This window comes from Mustela putorius, unplaced genomic scaffold, assembly GCF_011764305.1.
Source record: "Mustela putorius furo isolate JIRA1106 unplaced genomic scaffold, ASM1176430v1.1 tig00003845_pilon_pilon_pilon, whole genome shotgun sequence".
NCBI lineage: Eukaryota > Metazoa > Chordata > Mammalia > Carnivora > Mustelidae > Mustela > Mustela putorius.
The window spans coordinates 93,750,069-93,770,031 of NW_025421998.1; the positions used below are offsets into that span (position 1 = coordinate 93,750,069).

The 19,963-nt window shown below is 50.4% G+C and overlaps 1 protein-coding gene and 1 long non-coding RNA gene across 2 annotated transcripts in view; one reads left to right on the forward strand and one right to left on the reverse strand.

The window, feature by feature from the left end:
* Nucleotides 1-19,963, forward strand: part of TMEM178B (transmembrane protein 178B) — a 337,430-nt gene that overhangs the window by 87,305 nt on the left and 230,162 nt on the right. The gene's annotated exons all lie outside the window — the stretch shown is intronic.
* Nucleotides 994-7,543, reverse strand: LOC106004445. The gene is made up of 3 exons (XR_001177433.2): nucleotides 7,085-7,543; nucleotides 2,819-2,982; nucleotides 994-1,410 (listed from the first exon to the last, which is right to left on the reverse strand). It is a non-coding gene; the product is annotated as an uncharacterized LOC106004445 (long non-coding RNA).

Consider the following 19,963-nt stretch of genomic DNA (forward strand, 5'->3'; position numbering starts at 1 on the left):
TTCATTTTGTTATATTTAATCCTTTCTTCTTGTTGTTCTTATTTTTTTTAAAGATTTTATTTATTTATTTGGCAGAGAAACAGAGAGAGGAAACACAAGCAGAGGGAATGGGAGAGGGAGAAGCAGGCTTTCTGCCGAGCAGGGAGCCCGATGTGGGCCTCAGTCCCAGGACCCTGGGATCATGATCTGAGCCGAAGGTAGACGCTTAACAACTGAGCCATCCAGGCGCCCTTCTCTTCTTCTTTTTAAGATTTTATTTATTTGTGAGAGAAAGAGAGAGAGTGAGTGCACAAGCAGGGGGAGGAGCAGGCAGAGGGAGAAGCAGGCTCCCCACTGAGCAAGGAGCCTGATGTGGGACTCAGTCCCAGGACTCCAGGATCATGACCTGAGCTGAAGACAGATGCCTAACTGACTGAGTCACCCAGGTGTCCCTTTTCTTTCTTTCTTTTTTTCTTCCTTCCTCTCTCTTTTTCTTTTTCTTTCTCTCTTCCTTTCCTTTCCTCTTCCCCTCCCCCTTTCCCTCCCTCCCTCCCTTCCTTTGACTTATTTATTTGAGGGACACCTGGGTGACTCAGTCATTAAGCAGCTGCCTTTGGCTCAGATCATGATCCCAGGGTCCTAGGAGCAAGCCCGGCATCAGGCTCCCTGCTCAGTGGGAAGCCTGCTTCTCTTTCTCTCTCACTGCCCCTGCTTGTGTTCCCTCTCTTGCTGTGTCTCTCTGTCCAAAAAAAAAAAAAAAAAAAAAATTTATTTGAGAGAGAGAGAGCATGAGTGGGAGGGACAGACAGAGAGGAAGAGAGAATCTCAAGTAGACTCTGTGCTGAGAGAGCCTGACTTGGGGTTCAATCTCATAACCTTGAGATCACAACCTGAGCTAAAACCAAGAGTTGGATGCTTAACTGAAAGCACCACCCAGGCACCCCAAATAATTTCTTTTAAAGTTTTTGAGGTATGAACTGAACTAAAGAGGTTAAATATTTAGATTACTTTTAAGCTTTATACTTAACCATAAACATGGCATAATGTCCATTCAAATTACTTGAATGGATTGTAGAGTTTTCTTCCTTCATACGTGGCTTGCTTGTACCAGAAGATGGTATTGGTGATACACTGTCGTCCTCATAAGGTCAAGTATTGTATTTTGCCATAATGCAGTCGTGTCCCCAAGGATTATTGGGCAGTTTGCCCCTCTGTAAGTGGCCCCAGGTTGCTCTGGCTTCCCAGATCTTAGATCTTCATTTTGTTCTCCTGTGTCCTTCTTTGACACCAGCGGACCTCCTCTTGGCTCCTGTCAGTTCGTCTACTTCCAGCAGCTACTTTGTTCTGTAATTTCTCAGGCCTCCAGAGTCCCATAATTAAGCTCGTTGGATTTTGTCTAAAGGAAGCAGCACCAGGTGCTGAGGGATGTTCCTGTGAATAAAGAAGTGTACTTTGTGTGTGTGGGCTTGTCCCAAAATGGGTGCTTGGGCTTGCCCCAAACCCTCTTTTTACTGATTTTTGGGCTCTCAGCTGGCTTTTTTGCTTAGTCAAGGTGACTGTGTTAAGTGAGCTGATAACCGTGTAGTAGGAGAACCACTGATTTTACTAAAACTGAACCCCACGGGTCTAGGGGGTCAGGCCCCAGACTTGAAAGCTGAGGGTCTGCACATGCTTGCTAGAACTTCCTTCACTTTTCCAGAAGTTGGGGAAGAAAACGCTCTCTTTCAGCCTCGCTCCCATTAAAGAATTTAGTTTCTCGGATAAAGAGCTGTACCAAGGTCTGATACCCTAAACATCAATCCCCTACCCTGCACGTTAATACCAATTGAGGCGAAGTAGTGGCAGAATTTGCCAAAAAGGAAACATTTTGGAAAAAAGGCATTTTGATTAATTAAACATTTTTTTCCCCTTTGGAGACACAGAGGGTCAGGAAAGGTTTTCTGATAAAAAGTCATCACTTGGAACGGCTCATAATATCAGCAGCTGGCAAGCGCTTCGTCTTGGACACCGTGTACGGCCGCTATAATATGCAATGTCACTTGCAGCTAATCCCTTCATTGATTTTTTCCCCCCCTCCGAATTTGCTGACAACAGAAGATTAGGTCTAGAGAAATAGTTGCAGTTCAGGTTCTGTTTGACAATATTTAGAATTTAAAGTGACCTTTAGCAGAGAAAGGGCTGCATGGAATGGGATTTAAGTGGTTCAAGACAGGGCGCTATTAAGGGCAAGGTAGAAGGGAATGCATTTTTAATGCCAGTGTCAGGGCAGGCCACCCTGAGCAAGTGCCCTCTGTCCTCAGGGCCACGTGAAAGCCCAGTGCCAGGCTGACCCTTGGCCTTGTTGCAAAGGAGATGAAGTTTGACTTTGTCCCATTCAGTCTTGAATGTATGTGGCTCTCCCCTCTCTAACCCTCTCCCACAGCCCCTTTGCCTCTCTCGGCCTCGCTGCCCTTGTCCAAAGCTCCCACCCTAGCCTTACACTGTGCTCCGTGCTCCCACACCACATCCATCAGTCCTCCCACCTCTGCCCGTATTTGAGAAGATCTGATTAGGATATAAATAGCCTGGAGTCCTTAACTTTCCATGAATTTAAGCCTTTGAAACAACAGACTTTTTTCCTTTGTGCTTATTAATACATCAAAACGGCAGAGAGAGAGAGAGAATTGGTAGAAACGGGTTAATAAAATAAGAACCTAAATAAAATACAAATTTATGTTAAAGCATGGCATTCATTGGGGCCCCATCCCCTGCTCTGTGCCCTGTATCTGATGGTCACTCTCTCTTCCTTCCCTGAGTCACCTTCATGGGGACAAAAGTCGTATCCCACAGGCAGTCTTACCATTGATGTTTATGTTGGTGTCTGGACTGCTGGAGATGCTTATTCAGGTCTAGACCTGGAGCTGGGGAGTTCTTCTTGCCCAGGTCTGCTTATTTCCAGTTGCACACTAGTCCCTGTTAGCTTGCATCTGAGGTCCTCAGGCCTTGAGGCTGGACCTAAGAGAACTATGATACAGAGAAAATTAGAGTTTAGGCGTTCCAGGGGCCTGGGAAGTTAAGAGTGTGTCCTGGGCAACGGGGGGGGGGGGGGGGGGGGCGGAGAGACTCACACTTCCTCTGCATTAGCCTCAGGACACAATGACCGAGAAGACCTTCAGAACTAAGGATACCTTATTTGCAGCCAAGGAGAACTTTGGATTCTTCCTATTGGGCTTAAGTCCAATTCTAGGGCATGGTTTCTCTGGACTTACACAGGGAATGGAAAAGAAGTGGGCCACCAGGCTGGTAAGACTTAGTGGGGGAAACCAGCAGACGGGATGGTGTGGATGTTGGCGTTGACTGGTCCGCATGTTGAAATGGTATCCATGGGTATAAAACATGGCTCAAGTTACTCATCATAAAAACAGTGTTGACTCTAAGTCCTACAAAGTGGAAGCCTGGGGACCTCAGTGTAAGAGATGTGTCCTTCCTGGCCTCTTCCCAGACCTGAACTCTTGCAGCAGCGTGGGGTTCAGTGAACCAAGGATAGAAGAAACCAGCTTGTAACCTTTGGCACCTTCCTAGCTCATCCCTTCGTCAGCAGGCTCACTCCCAAATTCCAGGGCCTTGGCTTTCCCCTTAACTGTCAAAAATGCACCTGGAATTTACTTGGTAAATAGTAGAAAGTGCTTTATGAACTCAAGACTTTTCATTCTTCCAGCAGCTCTGGGATTAGAATTATTCTCTGTGTTTCCTAGGAAAAAACAGCTGGTTGAGCAAATCAGACATGTAAATAAGTATCTTTTTCTGATTTCAAACAGTTGGGGAAGCACCTGTTTATGTCCTAACCATTGATAATCTATAACCTAACCTAACCTTACCAAATAGATCTCTGTATTTACTGATGTGACATTTCCTTAGACTTGATTTCCAGCTTTCTTCCTCTATCTGATTCCTCTCCCAAGGGGATTCCCTGCTCCCCTTCCCAAATTACACTGGAAACCGCTGAGACTGTATGAAGTTCATCCCCCACAGCATCCAGAGCCATGCCCAATACCTAATCACGTGAATGATGGTGAGCGTGAACATCTAGAAGATTCTGATGTTTGGTAAACAAGAGCATTTCCTAACAGTGGCATGTTCTGAGCTGAGGGTTGTGGGTTTGTCCAGATGCTGGCCTGTGGTTGAATTAGCCCCAGCCCGTGGGCCTCCTCCCTGCACAGAGCAGCCAGGTATGGTCCCTGCAAAGGAATCTCTCCCTTCAGACACAGTAGAACCAGTCCTCTGGGGCCATCCTCTGGCAGGACAGCTCTCCCAACTGGGCACCTCTCACTAATGCTTTCTGGAAAGTCTTTCTTTCATATGGAGGGTTTTAACCAAAGGAGAGACATTCTTTATGGATTTCTTGGAGGGTGTTTCACAAGGTCTGCCACAGAACAGCACAGGCCGTTAGCCATCACTACGGAGAAGGACAGTGTGTCGGGACACCGGTCATATCAGTGAGATCCCGGAGGGCACCTCTTCTCCGTAGTCTTGCATGGTATTTTGCCCAGCTGCGTGGGAAGCGTTGACTGGGTTGTACCTGGTGGGGTGAGTGGGTTGTACCTGGTGGGGTGAGTGGTACAGCCACACTTGTGCTCTCTCACTTCAGGGATCAAGCGTGGGTTAGGTTCTCATGTTCACCATCTTTCTTCCCCCATGCTTGTTCTTCTGGGACCTTCAAATCCCTCCCGTGGCATCTCAAGTATGCTTCTAAGTGTTGCTGTCTTTGGCTACCTGGAGGGCTCTGACATTTCCTTCAGACCGTGTCAAGATCTGTCCTCTCCTCCAGTGACACCTGCCCGGTGGCCTGTTCGGGTCTCCTGCCTCTCTCCATGTCTGATGTGGTGGAGCTTCTGTTCTCCGTGTCTGTCCCACGTGGAGGCTGGTCCATCCTGCTGCTGTGCCCCTGACTTTAGGAGCCTGCCTCTGAAAGGAAAGACTCGCTCCTTGTGTTTTGAGGATCACCAAGCCATGCTGCCTCATGTGGGGGAGGGGGCAGTGTCTTTCAGGGACTTTTGGCAACTGGCACTTCTATTTATTTTGTCCTGCCTCTCTTCCCTGGGGCACTCTGGTAAGAATCCCTGGGGCCAGGTGCCTAGGGACTTCAGCAGCACATCCTCCTGCCTTTGGAGTCCCTCTCCCCTCCTTCTGATTCTGTGTCCTTGGACCGAGATATGCACAGCGACTTTCCCTTAGGATGGATGTTTGCCGAGCAGTCTCAATGGCCTTTGGTGCAGAGAAACTTCTGGAAGGCCCAGAGAGGCAAAGAGACAGGCAGTCCTGGGACTCGACTACAGATACTTCGAATCCCACTCAGCAACACTTGCTCTGGGCTGTAGCTGCCCTACTGACCTTCCAGATGTGACTGACATGTCTGAAGGCCCCAGCAGGCCTGGCTTGGGCTTGTGATGGTCCTTCCAGTGCTCTGTGGGGAGTGGTACTTAGCCTCTCACACAGAGCCTCGCACAGAACAGGGCTCTATAGATGGTCTTAATTATAATATCCATGAGGACTTTGGTTCTTGATCAGTCTCTCCTGCGAATTCGTTCCTTTTGGAACTTCAGTTTCTTGGAACTTTTCAATCCTTAATAACTGGGTCTTCTCTTCTGCCCATTGTGACTTGATACTATAAAAAAACAAAACAGGGTTTTTGGGTTGTAGGGTTTGTGTATGTGGTGGTGGGGAGAAAGCCATTCTCAAGGAGTTAGGCTGACAGGTTGAGTTCATGGTCAAAGAGTCAAGGTCACGGGTAGGAAACCAGAGTTCATCCTCAGGGGCCAGGGAGGTGGTGCCCATAGTTGCAGTCTGGAGAGGGAGCTGTGTTTTGGCAACTGGATGCCTTTTCAAGGTACCCGGAGTTTTGTAGGCTGGCTGGCTCGACTTCCAGGAACACATAAAGATGAGTAGAGGGGTTGTTTGGGAGGATACACCTCAGCTGGGAAGGGGAAGAGCTGGGGCAGTCCTGGTCCTGCCCCCTCCCTCCGCGCCTCTGCTGCTTCCTCACCTCTCTCTCCCCAGCTTCCCCCTTGCCTGGCTCCCTCATATTTTTGGGTTATTTATCCTGATTTCCTTGGTACCAGCCAGATCTCATGGCACTTTTTCAACTTCACCTTCATTCTTTCAATGTTTCTGGTGTCCTTTTCACTTGAGGGAGGATCCCGTTGGTGCGGTTAAGTGTCCCGAGCTGGGCCCTGGTCCCGGGTGGCTGTGGTCCAGGAGGGGCTGCTCCCCAGTCTCACGCTGGGGTAGAGGGTCACGTGGTGGATCAGCGCATGGTTGTTTGAGCAGCAGGGCTGAGTAGTGAAGCTGTTCGTGTGGGGCAGGCCCCTGAGGCAGGATTTCTCTGGGTTCCAGGAGATAGAACTTGGGGAACCCTTCAAAGGTGGTTGTCCTCATTCCACGAGACAAAGTAACACCCCCCAGGGGCTGTTAACACAGGCTGGGCTTGCTTCAGGGCTCCTGCCTCCGCAGCCTGGTGGGGGAGTCATTGAGTGCCAGGGCTGCAGAAGCATCACAAGTCCCCTTGGATAGCACAGAGCCTGTATCTTCTAGAAGCCCTTCTTTGATGTTTATAAAATGACTCTCAGTACATTAATTCGTGTAGTTTCTGTGTTGTGTGTGATGGCTGACTCCATTTTCACTTTCATACACTTGGAACTCCTTAGGTCTTCACAGCAGCCTGTGAGGTCGATGTTCTTGTTGTCCTTTTACACACGTGGAAACTGAGTCAGGGAGAAGTTGAGAGACTTCTGACCAGGTCTCCTCCTCCTCCTCCTCCTTCTTCTTCTATTTTTTTTTTTTTAAAGATTTTATTTATTTGACATGGAGAGAAATCACAAGTAGGCAGAGAGAGGAGGAAGCAGGCTCCCCACTGAGCAGAGAGCCCGATATGGGGCTTGATCCCATGATCCTGAGATCATGACCTGAGCCGAAGGCAGAGGCATAACCCACTGAGCCACCCAGATGCCCCGAGATCAGGCCTTCTGGCTCCCGGCCCCGCGCCTCTTTACCCACGTGTCCTACATCTGTATGCAGAGCACTGCACATCCCTAGGTGTTATGAGGAGATAAAAAAGAAATAAGCTTACATTCTAGTTAGGATAAGCTGCAAACAACATCCATTAAGGCAGTCATTTGAGAGCTGATTGCTGTGTGCCGGTGATTGTGACCTTGAAGTACTCACATAAGAGGACACACAAAAATTACAGGCTGCCTTGAAAGTCGGGGATGCGCTGTGGATTGAAGATAAGCCCAGAGAGAATCAAGGTCACGTACTTGTTCAAACCAAGCAGCCCTGCAAACAGCTGGAGTCATTTGTTGGTAATAGAGAGCTGGGTGGTGTCTCGGAATCCTGGCGGAGGAGCTCCAGGGCTGGGTGGCCTGGTGTTGGATGAACTGACAAGGAACATGAAGCCCAAACATGGCGGTTGATGCGTCCTTTGGAAGAAGAGTGGGGCCAGCGTAACCCTGAAGGTCCACACCGCGGTGGTGTTTCATCTTGTGGCAGCTGTGGCACCCAAGCCAGCAGAGGACCTCACGACAGGTTGTCTGGGCTGTTGTAACATAACCCGGAACCAACATCAAATGACCAGAGAGAATCCCTCACTGCAGTGTTCTAGAACGTAGCTGAGAGCCAGACTTGAGCTGTTTTCCAGAGGGACGCTCTGATGGGTTGGCCGTGAGAGGCGAGTGAGGGGAGGTGGAGCTCTCTCAAGCCCTGGGAGAGTCCCCCTAGGGCAGCAGCCACAAACACGGTAAGCAGATAAGCAGAACGACAGGAACTAAGGGGCAGGCTGTGTACTGCTGGGTCAGTGCATGGGAGCCTGTGTCTGAGCCTCCCCAGCTGCAGCCAGGGCTGGGAATCCAGCCATCCATCCCATCCAGGGAAAGTGGAGCCACCCTGCTTGGAGGAACCAGTATGCAAGGTCAAGGCCGAGTTAGCAGCAGGAATGTGGCACTGACCTCGGCCCCACAGAAGCCTGGGTTCAGAGAGGGGCACCCAGGTTGTGGGGAGAAGGATTCTGAGTGCAGAGAACTCCAAGGTGTCTGCTGAGGTCCACCCGGGATGCTGAGCCCGGTGGCATCGGGAGGGCAGGACGCAGCATCTGGAGTTCCCAGAGCTGAAGTGACGGACTCTAGACAGCTCTGGGCAGAGCCGAGGCAGAGTTGAAGTTTCTGTTAGATTCTTTTACCTTGTTTCGTTTGGAGCCTTGTAACAGACTGTTTCGTAAAGTGATACATCACAGGGTCCATCATCTTAAAAGTATCAAAGGATCTACGAGGAACATTTTTTGTTTTCCTTTTAATTTTCCTGACCTTCTAATCCTCCTGCCCCAGACGACCAATGTTATTAGTTTCCTTCCAGAGGTGTCTTATGTGTGTGCAAGCATCTGCCTGTGTGTCTGTTTACCATCTTTCCCTGCTTCTTACAGAAATTTGGCGCACTTTAGATACTGTTCTGTACCTTGCTTATTGCCATTTAATTTATCCCATAAGGCTTTCCATATCTGTTTATAATGAGCTGCCTTTTTAAAGATGCTGTGTTGCCTTCCATTCTGTGGATATACCATAATTTATTTAGCCATTCTTCTATCGATGGAAATTTAGGTTGCTCTTGTAAGCAAAGTGGCAGTGAATAACCTTGTCGGTATGTCATTTCACACCTGTGAGACTGCATCTCCCAGATAAATTACTAAAAGTGGAATTTCTCGGTCAAATTGAGCTTCTGTAATTTTTAAAGATATTGATGAATTGCCCTCTGGAGAGGCTGTACAAATTTACAAAACTTACACTCATGAGTGTGTTGGTTTCCCCCACACCTGACCTCACAGTGTGTGATCAAACTGGTGGACCTTTGCCAGAATGGTTGTTGAAAATGCCAGATCGGTGCTGATTTAATTTATCGTTCTCTCTTTTGGAGTGCTCTTGAGCATCTTTATATGCAAGGTCCCTTTGTAGGCCCGTGAGCTGTCTGTTTGCCTTTTGGTCATTTAAAAATCGGATTGGTGATCTTTTGCTTAGTGATTTGTAGGTGCTTTTTATGTATGAGGGAAATCAGTCCTTTGTGATTTCTGTTGCAAATCTCTCTTTTGATTTTGCTTATAGTGGGTTTTGCTGGGCAGAAATCTTGTGTTTTTGCACAGTCAGACTTCTCAATATGTTCTCTTGGGGATTTCATGTCATAGACATGAAGGCTTTCTCCCCCTATGGCTATAATGGCGTTTTCTCATGGTTTCTTCCGATACTTTTATGAATTCTTTTCCAAAGATCTACTTGGACTTAATTCTGGTTTAAGGTGTAAAAAGTATGCCTTCAATTTAATTGTCACCCAGTTTTTGGAATACCAGTTATAAATAAGTCATCTTTTTCCTACTGACTTGAGCTGCCACCATTACTGTGCCTTGGACTGAACTGAGTCACTCCAGGGTTCTGGTGCTAAAGCCCTAACTGCCAAAGTGACTTTATTTGGAGACAGTGCCTTCAGGAGGTCATTGATATTAAATGAGGCACCATAAGGCTAATTGGATAGAACTGGTGTTCCTCTAAGACCTGCCCTGCCGCTCTATTCCTCCCCACTCTCCCCTTCTGTGCCATGTGAGGACAGAGCAAGGCAGCCAGGAGGAGCGATCTCCTCAGAAAACAGCCCTGGCACCTTGATCTTGGACTTAGTTTCCAGAATGTGAGACAAATATTACATAAGCCGCCCTGTCCATGACTTCTACGGACCATACAGTAAATGCTTGTGTGTTTTAGGCTGCCCCTGGATGTCTGAATTCCGGTCCAGTCCTTCCATTCCATCACACTGCCTGCCAGCTAGACAATGCGGGCAGGGGGTGTGTGTGGGAGAAGAGTTGGGGCCTCTAGAGCCTGGAGAGACACAGGGACATGTGGGAAATTTCACGGAGACAGAAGGTAGCAGGGAGGGTCTGAGATCAGCTGAGACATTAGAGGCGATAGAGAAACCTGTTGGGGTGTTGAGGGGCAGGGTGGAGTGGAGCCCTAGGTGACTGCCTGGGCCGGGCGAGAGGGGAGTGGCTGGCCGGGAGAAGGAAGCAGCACGAACACCATCCTGGCCGTCCTGGGAGCTAACGGGGCTCCCGGTCGGGGGATGGCTGGAGACCAGATAGGGTGGGACGCTCTGTATGATATTTTCCATTTCCACGGGTCTATTTCACTGGCTTGGTGGTTCAGTTTCCACAGGCTTTGGCGACTTCTTACCTGCCCTCAAACCCTAGGCTGCTTGGAGTCTCATTCTATTCCAGAAGCTTCGCTGTGGTGTGTACTTGGAGCACCACCTCTCTGGGATGGTGTCGTCTTATTTATTTTCATTTAGAAAATCTTCATGTAGTCCCTCTTCTGGAAGCGAGGCAAACGTGAGGGCGTAGAAATGCCTCCAGTGATAGCTGCCTGTGTTCTCTTTTCACCGCTCCATCCGCCCTGCACCCTTCCCCGCCTCCTGCCCCTCTGATGACTTGAATTTGCCTTGGGGGTTCCTCTGCTCTCAGCTCTGCTTTCTGGATTCTGGGTCCCCTTCCCCAAGCCCCCCCCTCCAAGCTGGTGCCGTGCCAGTTCTGTGAGGGGCCCAGGAGCACTGTTCCCTGCCCTTAGGGCGGCGCTGGCAGCCTGTCGAGGAGCGGGTTACTCCATCGGGATGGTGTGCTCTCCTCCGCTCACTCAGTTTGATGCCTGGGGTCCCAGAGGGCACCGGCTCGCCACCTCTCTGCTCCTGCGCTCTGGGAGTTGGACCAGCTGTTAGGCTCAGATGCAGCAGCAGTACCAGCCCTGCACGCAGGAGGGATGATGCTATACCTGTTACTGCAGGAGCAGGTCACATCCAAGAGGCTACGAAGCCAGAGTCCATCAGAAGGGCTTCGCGTGTGTCCTCCTAGTCCGTGCCTCTAGCTGTAGCCAGGCCTTGCTCTGGTGCTTGGACAGTCCCCTGCCTGAGTTCTCCCCCTCGGTACTCTGGCACTAACCCCACTGATCCCCTGTGGGGCCCTAGCAAACCTGACTCTGGAGTAGTCTTCTCTTGTGGACTCAGCTGTGGACTCGTCAAACACTGGCTGGCCCCAGGCGACCCCTTCTTCCACGTCCTGCACCCTGCCGGGCTGGCGAGCATGGTTCTCCCACTTTCCCCAGGTTCCCTGATGTCCTCAGCCATCCATGACCTTCCCTCTCTCCCCCAGCACCGGGTAGTGTTCGCTGTGTCCTGTGCTCCCTTCTTCTTTCCTCTGTCTCTGTGTCTTTGTCCTACTTGGCATCCAGCCCTGCAGGGCTGGCACCTGTGTGCACTAGGGGAGGGGAGTGGGGCTCACGGGTGGTTAGTGAGATGCTGTAGGAGAAGGTCAGCTGGAGGTGAGCCAGGGCCCCCTGGGAGGGTCTCCCGCCGTTAAAACTTAGATCACGTGCCTTTGATTTTGTTAAGAGAACAGGTGGCTTTCTTCCTGAAGTGAGATTGTATTTTTTTTTTTTTTTTCCATTGGGTCCCAAAAGAGTACATTTTTTTAAGGGAGGAAAAATTTAAAATATAAAAAGGTGCAAAGACACTGTAGGTGTGACTCTACAGTTCTGTTATTTCATTCAACATTATATTTTGAGGACTCTTTCTGTCTCAATATGTACAGTTCTAGTTTTTTCATTTAAACTATCATAGAATAGCCTATCCTGTGACCATAACCATTTTTTCTTTTTCTAACCGATGGACCTTTAGGTTGACCAGTGCTGTACGGAACATCCTTGCCCACATACTAGGAGTTTGCCCACGAGGGCGTAATTTTGGGTGGTAGGGCATATGCCTCTCTAGTTCACTTGGTTTTTGTCAAGTGTTTATAACAACTTACACTCCCAGCACCTGTCCGAAAGCTGCTTTCCCCTCAGTCTTTACCAAACCCTGATATTCCCTGACTCTGTCAGGTTTTTGCTATTTTGGTTGGGAGGTAGAATGTGAGACAGCATTTCCAGAAAGTGTAAAAGAGAAATTCCATCCTGGCTCCCACCTGTGCCCTCACCGGGCAGACATTTTGCCCCTACAGCCACTTTGTTGGTTACGGGTGGTCCAACTTCTTAATCCTGTTCATTCGGAGTGATGCTTCTGTGATTGTTGTCAGTGAGGGTTGAGTGAGTAGACGCGTTCAGGAAGGTCACTGCTGTAACAGGTGTTAGAGGTGGCTGTCAGTGGTGGGGGGGCAGTGGTCTCAGTCCTTGAGGTGGGAGCATGGTGGTGGGATATAGCCAGGGTTGGAGCCTATGGAAAAGGGCCCTGAGCTGGGGTAGGGGGCAAGCCAGAGCCCAGTTGAGAAAGTGGACAAGGCAGGGAAAGGACAGGATGCCTGCAACCTGTCTCCTAGGGCATGCATTTCTTTTGCAAAAACGTGCCAGATACGTGCTCACGTCGTGTCTTAAAAAAACTTTCATGGTGTATGATGTATAGAAGAAATAATCTTTAAAATTTTTTTTTAATTTTTTCTCAACATAGAATGTATTATTAGCCCCAGGGGTATAGGTCTGTGAATCGCCAGGTTTACACAATTCATAGCACTCACCATAGCACATACCTTCCCCAGTGTCCATAACCCAACCATCCTCTCCTTATCCCCATCCCCCTGCTGGCAACCCCTGTTTTGTGAGATTAAGAGTCTCTTATGGTTTGTCTCCCTCCCGATCCCATCTTATTTCATTATTCCTTTCCTACCCCCCAAACCCCCCACAGTGCCTCTCAACTTCTTCATATCTGGGAGATCATGTGATAATTGTCTTTCTCTGATTGACTTATTTCACTCAGCACAATACCCTCTACTTCCATCCACGTCATTGCCAATGGCAAGATTTCATTTCTTTTGATGGCCACGTAGTATTCCATCGTATATATATACCACTTCTTTGTGATCCATTCATCTGTTGATGGACATCTTGGTACTTTCCATAGTTTGGCTATTGTGGACATTGCTGCTATAAACATTTAGGTGCATGTGCCCCTCGGATCACTACGTTTGTATCTTTAGGGTAAATACCCAGTAGTGCGATTGCTGTGTCATAGGGCAGCTCTATTTTAAACTTTTTGAGGAACCTCCATGCTGTTTTCCAGAGTGGTTGCACCAGCTTGCATTCCCACCAACAGTGTAGGAGGGCTCCCCTTTCTCCACATCCTCATCAGCATCTGTCATTTCCTGGCTTGTTAATTTTAGCTATTCTGACTGGTGTGAGGTGGCATCTCATTGTGGTTTTGATTTGTAAGAAATCAACATCTTCTGTGGATATAGTATAGCCGCAGACCTTATGGAGAGCTTACAGTGAGCCTGGTGTTCCATGCTTTATCTGTATTAATTCACTGAAATCTCTCAGCGCCCCCTGTGGGGTGGATGTTTGCATCCTCTCCCTTCAAAATAGAGGCACGGGGGCACCTGGGTGGCTCAGTGGGTTAAAGCCTCTGCCTTTAGCTCAGGTCATGATCCCAGGGTCCAGAAATCGAGCCCCACATCGGGCTCTGTGCTCATCAGGGAGCCGGCTTCCTCCTCTCTCTCTGCCTGCCTCTCTGCCTACTTGTGACCTCTGTCTGTCAAATAAATAAATAAAATCTTTAAAATAAATTGGATTCTTCTCAAAGTGGAGGCACGGAAGCCTGCATTAATTTGGCCACTGTTCTACCCCCACAAGTCTCAAAGCCAGGTGCAGCCCCAGGCCGGCTCCGGGGCCCAGGCCCTCAACCGCAGGAGGGCTGCTGGAGTCACGGGGGACAATTCACTGGTCACATAGTCACACTGGGTTCGAGTTCATTCCAACTAGTGAGTCTGGCAAAGTTAACGCTTAACATCTCCAGTCAAGCCAATTAACTTCAACAAGAAAACAGTCAGTTTTGGAAAGAGAGGTAAAAAACCCCACATAATTTGTTGGGTCTTTCTGCTTTCCTTTTGTGAGCTTTAGTTTCCATTCATTGTTTAGCTAAGGCACACAACAGGGTGAGGAGTAAAATAATCACCTGGGTTTGGTTTCTGATCTACAACTCCTCTTCCTCTGATCCTGCCCCAAACACACACACGCTTCTGGACGGGGATACATAGGGACACACATAAAATCTCTCTCCTCTCTCTCTCTCTCTGAATTAACTGGTAAAGAAAATCAGGATTATATAACTCCCTTTTCCCAAATGAAAACCAGAAAACTCTGTAATCTGGATATCTTTTTCCCCTAGCCGCAATCAGACATTGATTTAGCTGTTTAGAAACATCTGGACAGCTGTCTGAATTCTCCTTTTTTTAAATCTGGTTCGGCCTGTCAGAAATGACTGACCTTTGGCCTTATGAAGATTCCCACGGGGGAGGGGGTGTTAGGCCCACCATTGGAAAAGCTACCTGAAGTCTTCGTCCACGTATCCGATCTTGAACCCCACACCCTAGCAGCAGGGACAGAGAAAGGCAGAACCATTTTTGCTGTGGGATTTGCAATTTTGGTGACTCATGAACGATCCTCTTTTCTCTGAAGGAGCAGAATGAAGAATTTCTGACTAGTTTATCTTCTCGCTGTCCCTCCCCTTTAGGACAACTGCCTCATGCTGGATCCTTAATTTAAAGAAAATGGATGTTTCCCTCTGGCCTGAGAGCTGGGGATTCTTATCAAAAGTGACATTAAAAAAGTGCCAGACTGGCCTCCTCCGTCTTTCCTGCCCATTCTTCATCACTCCTGCCTGTCTCCATCACTGTCTCCCCATCTTGAGATCTGTCTCCACTTCCTGGGTCCCCAGAGAGAAAGCATGAGCTCATTGTTTTCCAGAGAAAAACCAGACTTGGTCTCCTTCTCGCCTCGTTTGTCTGTCAGAGCCTGGAGATTGATGATCCTTCCACCAGCCGAAACTGCCTGGAGGAGCTGCGGCCTCGTGCGCTGGGTGTCTGAGCCCTGGGAGGGGGGCCGTGGGGAGGGCAGTGATGGCTGGGGGCTCTGAACTTTCTAGAAGGTTATTAGGGCCGTGATAGGGGAATAAGGGAATGGGTTATTTACGACACCCTCCACGGTAATTTAAAGCCATACCTCACCTTCTCCTTTCCCAAGCAGCTCGTTTCAAGCTGGAAAACACACGAGCAAATGAGGAAAAGCGGCAGCCCCGAGCCTTACCGGGAAGATGGGTGTTGTGGGGGCCACGACAAGAACCCGTCCTTCTTTATTTCCTTTGGTGAGGGGGTTGCTGTGTAATGACATTTGAACATGTCTTGTTGAAAACCTGCTAAAAAGATTCAGAAAGGGGGGAAAGGCATTCAGAACCCAGGAATGTGGAAATCTGGGTAAAAACCGTCGTAGATCTTAAAATGACGAGGTGGCCTTTAGCACAGAAGATGGTGGAGGGTTGGATGCTATTTGGCTGTGGGTCCAGGAGCACAGTCACGGATAGAGCAGCGCAGAGGGGCTGGTGGGGTGGGGGGAGCCGGAGGCAGAGGTGTGGGAGCCACGCTCTGCGGGGAGGCGGGGACCCCGAGCTCGCTTGTGAGAGCCGATCACCCAGCAGGGAGGCCGCCGGTCTGGTTTTTTTTTTTCTTTTTAGGATTTTATTTATTTATTTGAGAGAGAGAGAGAAAAATAAATTTTATTTATTTATTTGAGAGCAGGAGGCGGCGCAGAGGGAGAGAGAAAAGCCAACTCCGCTCTGAGGAGGGAGTGCCACGTGGGGCTCTATCCCAGGACCCTGAGATCATGAGCTGAGCCCCCAGGACCCCCCCTCTGTTTTGGTTGTTAACTGCAGTGTTGGGCGCCAGGGGACTCTGAGGGCCAGGGAGGAGCTGGCAGGGGGGCGTTTTCTCCCATGGGGCCGTCCTGTTAATGTAGGGGGACCCGACCCTCCCAGGTGGCCTCTGGAGTGCTGTGAGCCTGGAGGCAGGAAAGCCGTGTTCCGATTTTTCCAGAAAGGAAAAGGCTGTGGATTCCATGAACACAGACGAGCAGCTGAGCTGGGGGCACGGGGTGGGGTGGGGGCGCTCTGGAAAACTGTCCAAAGGGCTTATTAAACAGATGGCGGGTAAGTGATCAACAAGGAAACCCTGATGTCCAGGGCTCACACAGGTCACGCCCAGCTGGCCTCGTCCCCTTTCTGGCTGTGCTCCTTGGGCAGGTCGATGGGGTGTGCGGTGTCCAGGTGGAGGAGACGGGGGAGTGGGCCTGGGGTGGGCGCATCAGGGTGTGAATTCCCAGCAGGCCCAAGGGCCCTCCTCAAATTGCTTTCTCTTACTGGTCTGCTTTCTGGTCACAAGGAAAGTTTTGTGTGTGCGTGGGCAGAGTTCTTTCTTCAACGCTGCCCTGTTGAAGGATGGATGTGAGTAATGGCTTGGATGAGGATGGCCCGTTGATGAAATGCGTGGGACAGAGAGCTAATTCGTGGAATGACAGCTTCACAATCCAATAATTTCTTCAGGGGCTTGAACTAATTTGGGTCTGGCAGGAGGTAACCAAGATACAGACAAACCAAACAATGAGAAGAGACAGTTGCCTGAGCGTGTGGTGGCTTGACTGTCTCGGCAGGGAAAGTGCTTGTGTCTTGTCCCTTTTGTGTGACTAGCCCTGCAACGTGGCAGCCCATGCACAGAGCCAGGCCGCTGTGGTTCTGCTCTGGCTCCCAGACCAGGGACCGTGGTGTCCCCTGGGTTTTGCACAGGCCTGGAGGGGGAACGGTGGTATAGGAGAGACTTTGACGCGTCCACTGAACCAGTGTCCTGCTGGGTTTTATGGCCGCGTGGGCATGGAAGCTGGAAGGCGCTCGCTGGAAGGAAAGGTGACTTGGGGTGGGGAGAGGCATGAGAGCATTTACTGAATGCTTACACAGGGCAGCCGTGAGGTTGGCTCACTTACGCTTCTCAGTCCTGGCAGGCGAGTGCTATTATCTGCCTTCTGCCTTTGAAGACGTGAGGCTCTGAGGGCTTGGGTACCTTGCCTGAGAGCTCTCTTGCTAAGTGGCTTGTCCTGGGAATGGGGACAAGAGTGTGGCTGAGGGGCACGCATGGAAGGCCCCCTAACTTCCCCTCCCCTATGACCAGGGACTCTCCACTCTCTGGGGAACTTTGGAGGCCAACACTTCATCTTACTCTGGTAAGAGCAGCAAAGCCTGGAGATGCCGGAAATCCCTGTCAACGGAAGAGTTCTGCTTCATTTGTTTCTGACTGAAGACCTCTGGGGTCTCTTGCCGAAGAGCTTGGTTGGCTTTCCTCAGTGTGTCTTGATGGGTGTGGTATCCGATGGCTTTGCATCCCACCTGGGCCCTTGCTAAGCCTCTACGTTCTCATCGGCAAAATGGGGAGTGTAACAGGACGTACCTTCCAGGGTCCGACGAGATAATGCGTACTAAAGAACTCTGTATAGTTCCTAATACAGAGAAAGCAGGCATCGAACTAAGCTGTGGTTGGAACGAATGACAGCACTTCATGGCACCATTTTGGCCCTTGGGAGCGCAGAGCTGAAGCCCCGGCAGCCTCCGTTGCTCGAAGCTGTTAGTTCCGGTAGAAAGAGGGGACGCAGGTGCACATCACCTGGTGATGGCAGCAGCCGGAGGAAGATGTCCGGGCCCAAGGTGAGGGGTCAGGCACGTGTTGGGGGATGAGTGGGGTGCCGGCAGTCAGCAGCTGGGGTTCTGAGACCGGAATGCCATGTGTGTGATTCGGGAGGGCCCCCTGAACACGGCTCCGCTTGTAAACCCTGCAGTGCGCGCGGACATTAAAAGGCCCAAGCGGGAAAACAAAGCACACCAAGTGGAATTCATTTGAAAGCATTAAAAAGAGAAAACCTAACACTTTCCCTCAGTCTAAAGAAAACCTTTCCGGGCTGGGCCTGCAGCAGCTGTAAGCCTGGCAAATTCTTGGGCTCAGAACATCTGGGAGGAGCAGAAGGTGCTAAGAGGCGCCTGAGAAGGTGGTGGAAGGTGGGGGTTCTTGAAATAGACTTCGCTGACAAGCTGCCCCCCCTCCCCGGCGGCAGGGAGATTCTTGCCAACATTGTGGTTGGTGGAGTAGCCCAGCATGTGCCCTTCCCAGTCCTATCCCCCTTCGGCCCCACGGGCAGACAGGGTGGGGAGGGGTGGGGGACCCCGGCTGTTCTGCCCTCCTTGAACCCCTGGAGCACGGTGGTCTGCTTCCCTGCTTTTTCATCGGGGACACAGTTTGGCTTCTAATGTCCAACTTCGGATTCCCGGACCTCCACCCTCCCTCTTAGGACCGCTCACGTGTTCGGCGGGGACCACAGTCATGCAGCGGGCGATGGCTTTCCTCACTTGCTACAGGGAAAGCTCTCCACTTTCTCTCCCTGTGACGATGGCATTTTAACTCATTTTTTCCTTGAGGGAAAAAAAAAAAAGCTCTTTGAATAAGACTTAAACTTTGAACTGGTTTCATCTCTCTCTCTCTCTCTTTAATGTTGGTTTTCCTTGTTTTTCCATGTGTTTCTACCCCCTGTTTAATCTTCCCGTATGTTAAGCACAGAGCACAGGCCTCGGGCGGGAAGGGGGACGGAGGGCTGTCAGACCCCGGTGGGGCGGGGGGTGACGCCGCCCTCGAATGGCAGGCTGAGGCCGGTGGGCCGGCAGGCCAGACCCCAGTGTTCTGGGCGCTTGTGCCGTCAGCACCGAGAGAGGAACAGCGGAGAAGGCCTGGGTGTCATCTCCTTCTCCTCTTCTTTCTTCCTTCACTAATGAATGTATCAAGTTCCTTCTCCCTACAAGGCACTGGGGCTGCAAAAAAAAAAAAAAAAAAAAAAAAATCCTGTTCCCAGTAAACCCTCAACAGGCCGTGAGGCATCCCAGCTGTGATGTGTGAAAGTGTCGTGCACCCACTGAGAGACCCCGGCTTCTCACCTGGCCGGCTGAGGGGTTCCGGCCTCACCTGCCTGCCCTGCTTCCTCCTTCAGTCAGATGGGGAAGCCGCTAGTGACCCTAGTGGGTTGCTGGGAGGAACTGGGAGCATCGACATGGGGTAGGCATCCAAAAGACTTCTAAGGAAGGAGCCCTGCCATGAGGGAGATGCGTGGATTAAGTCAGACCGGGTCCTTTTACCTAATACCAGCCACACTGGTGTCAGGTGTACAGCGCACATTCCCCGCTCTCCTACAGCTCTCCCTGCCCCAGTGTGGCCTGCAGACAGGAGATGTGCGGGAGTCCCTGGGAAACGGGAGGGAGGAGAAAGCTGTGAAGTGTGCGCTGCTGAGCTGCCTGCTGGGGTGGGGTCCCAGAGGTCACCCTCTGTGTAACTGTTCGGAGCATGCCTTGTGCTCCACCCAACCCCCCAGGGGCTCAGAAGCGTGCTCTCTGGCTCTCCCACCCTTGCCTGAGGGTTGCTCCCCCCTCCTGTTCTCCTGTAGGCTGCCTCGTGTGGACTAAGTGGGCTTGCGAAGCGTGTTGAGGCAGGGAGAGCATAGGGGGTGCTGTCAGCTTTCCTGGGGGTGCTCCCTGCGACTGCAGTGGGAATCCAGGGTACACTGAGGCCCTGCCCTGACTCTGTCCACAGAGGTCCAGGCTTATTTCAAGGCGAGATGCAGACACAGTTCCCAGATGGACATTTGACCCTGGTGTTGCTTGGCTGGTAACTTCCAGCATATGGCTTCTGAGGGGAGGCCGGCAAATACTCAGAGCCGACTACTTCATTTACCTTAGGGATCATCTGATTGAGTAACAGACCCCAATCTCCCTTCTACATCCCTCCGAGAAGGGGCTTCTGATGGTGAGGAACTCACAATGCAGTGGTAGGAACTGTTCTTTGAATAAGAAAGGATTTGGGGTCAAAGTTGTTGGGGATAAGTCTGCCTGCCGCACCAGTCCTTTCTTGGGGGGGGGTGAGGGCAGGGGCGGGGGAGGGAGGCACAGCATACATAAGAAACTCTTGAAGTCCCATAGTAAGTAAACCATTTAGATATTTTTAACTTAATGTTTCCTAAGCACATTTGACTATCACATGTCCAGACTGACTTGTTCCACTTTTCCCCCCAGTTTTATTGAAATACCATTGACA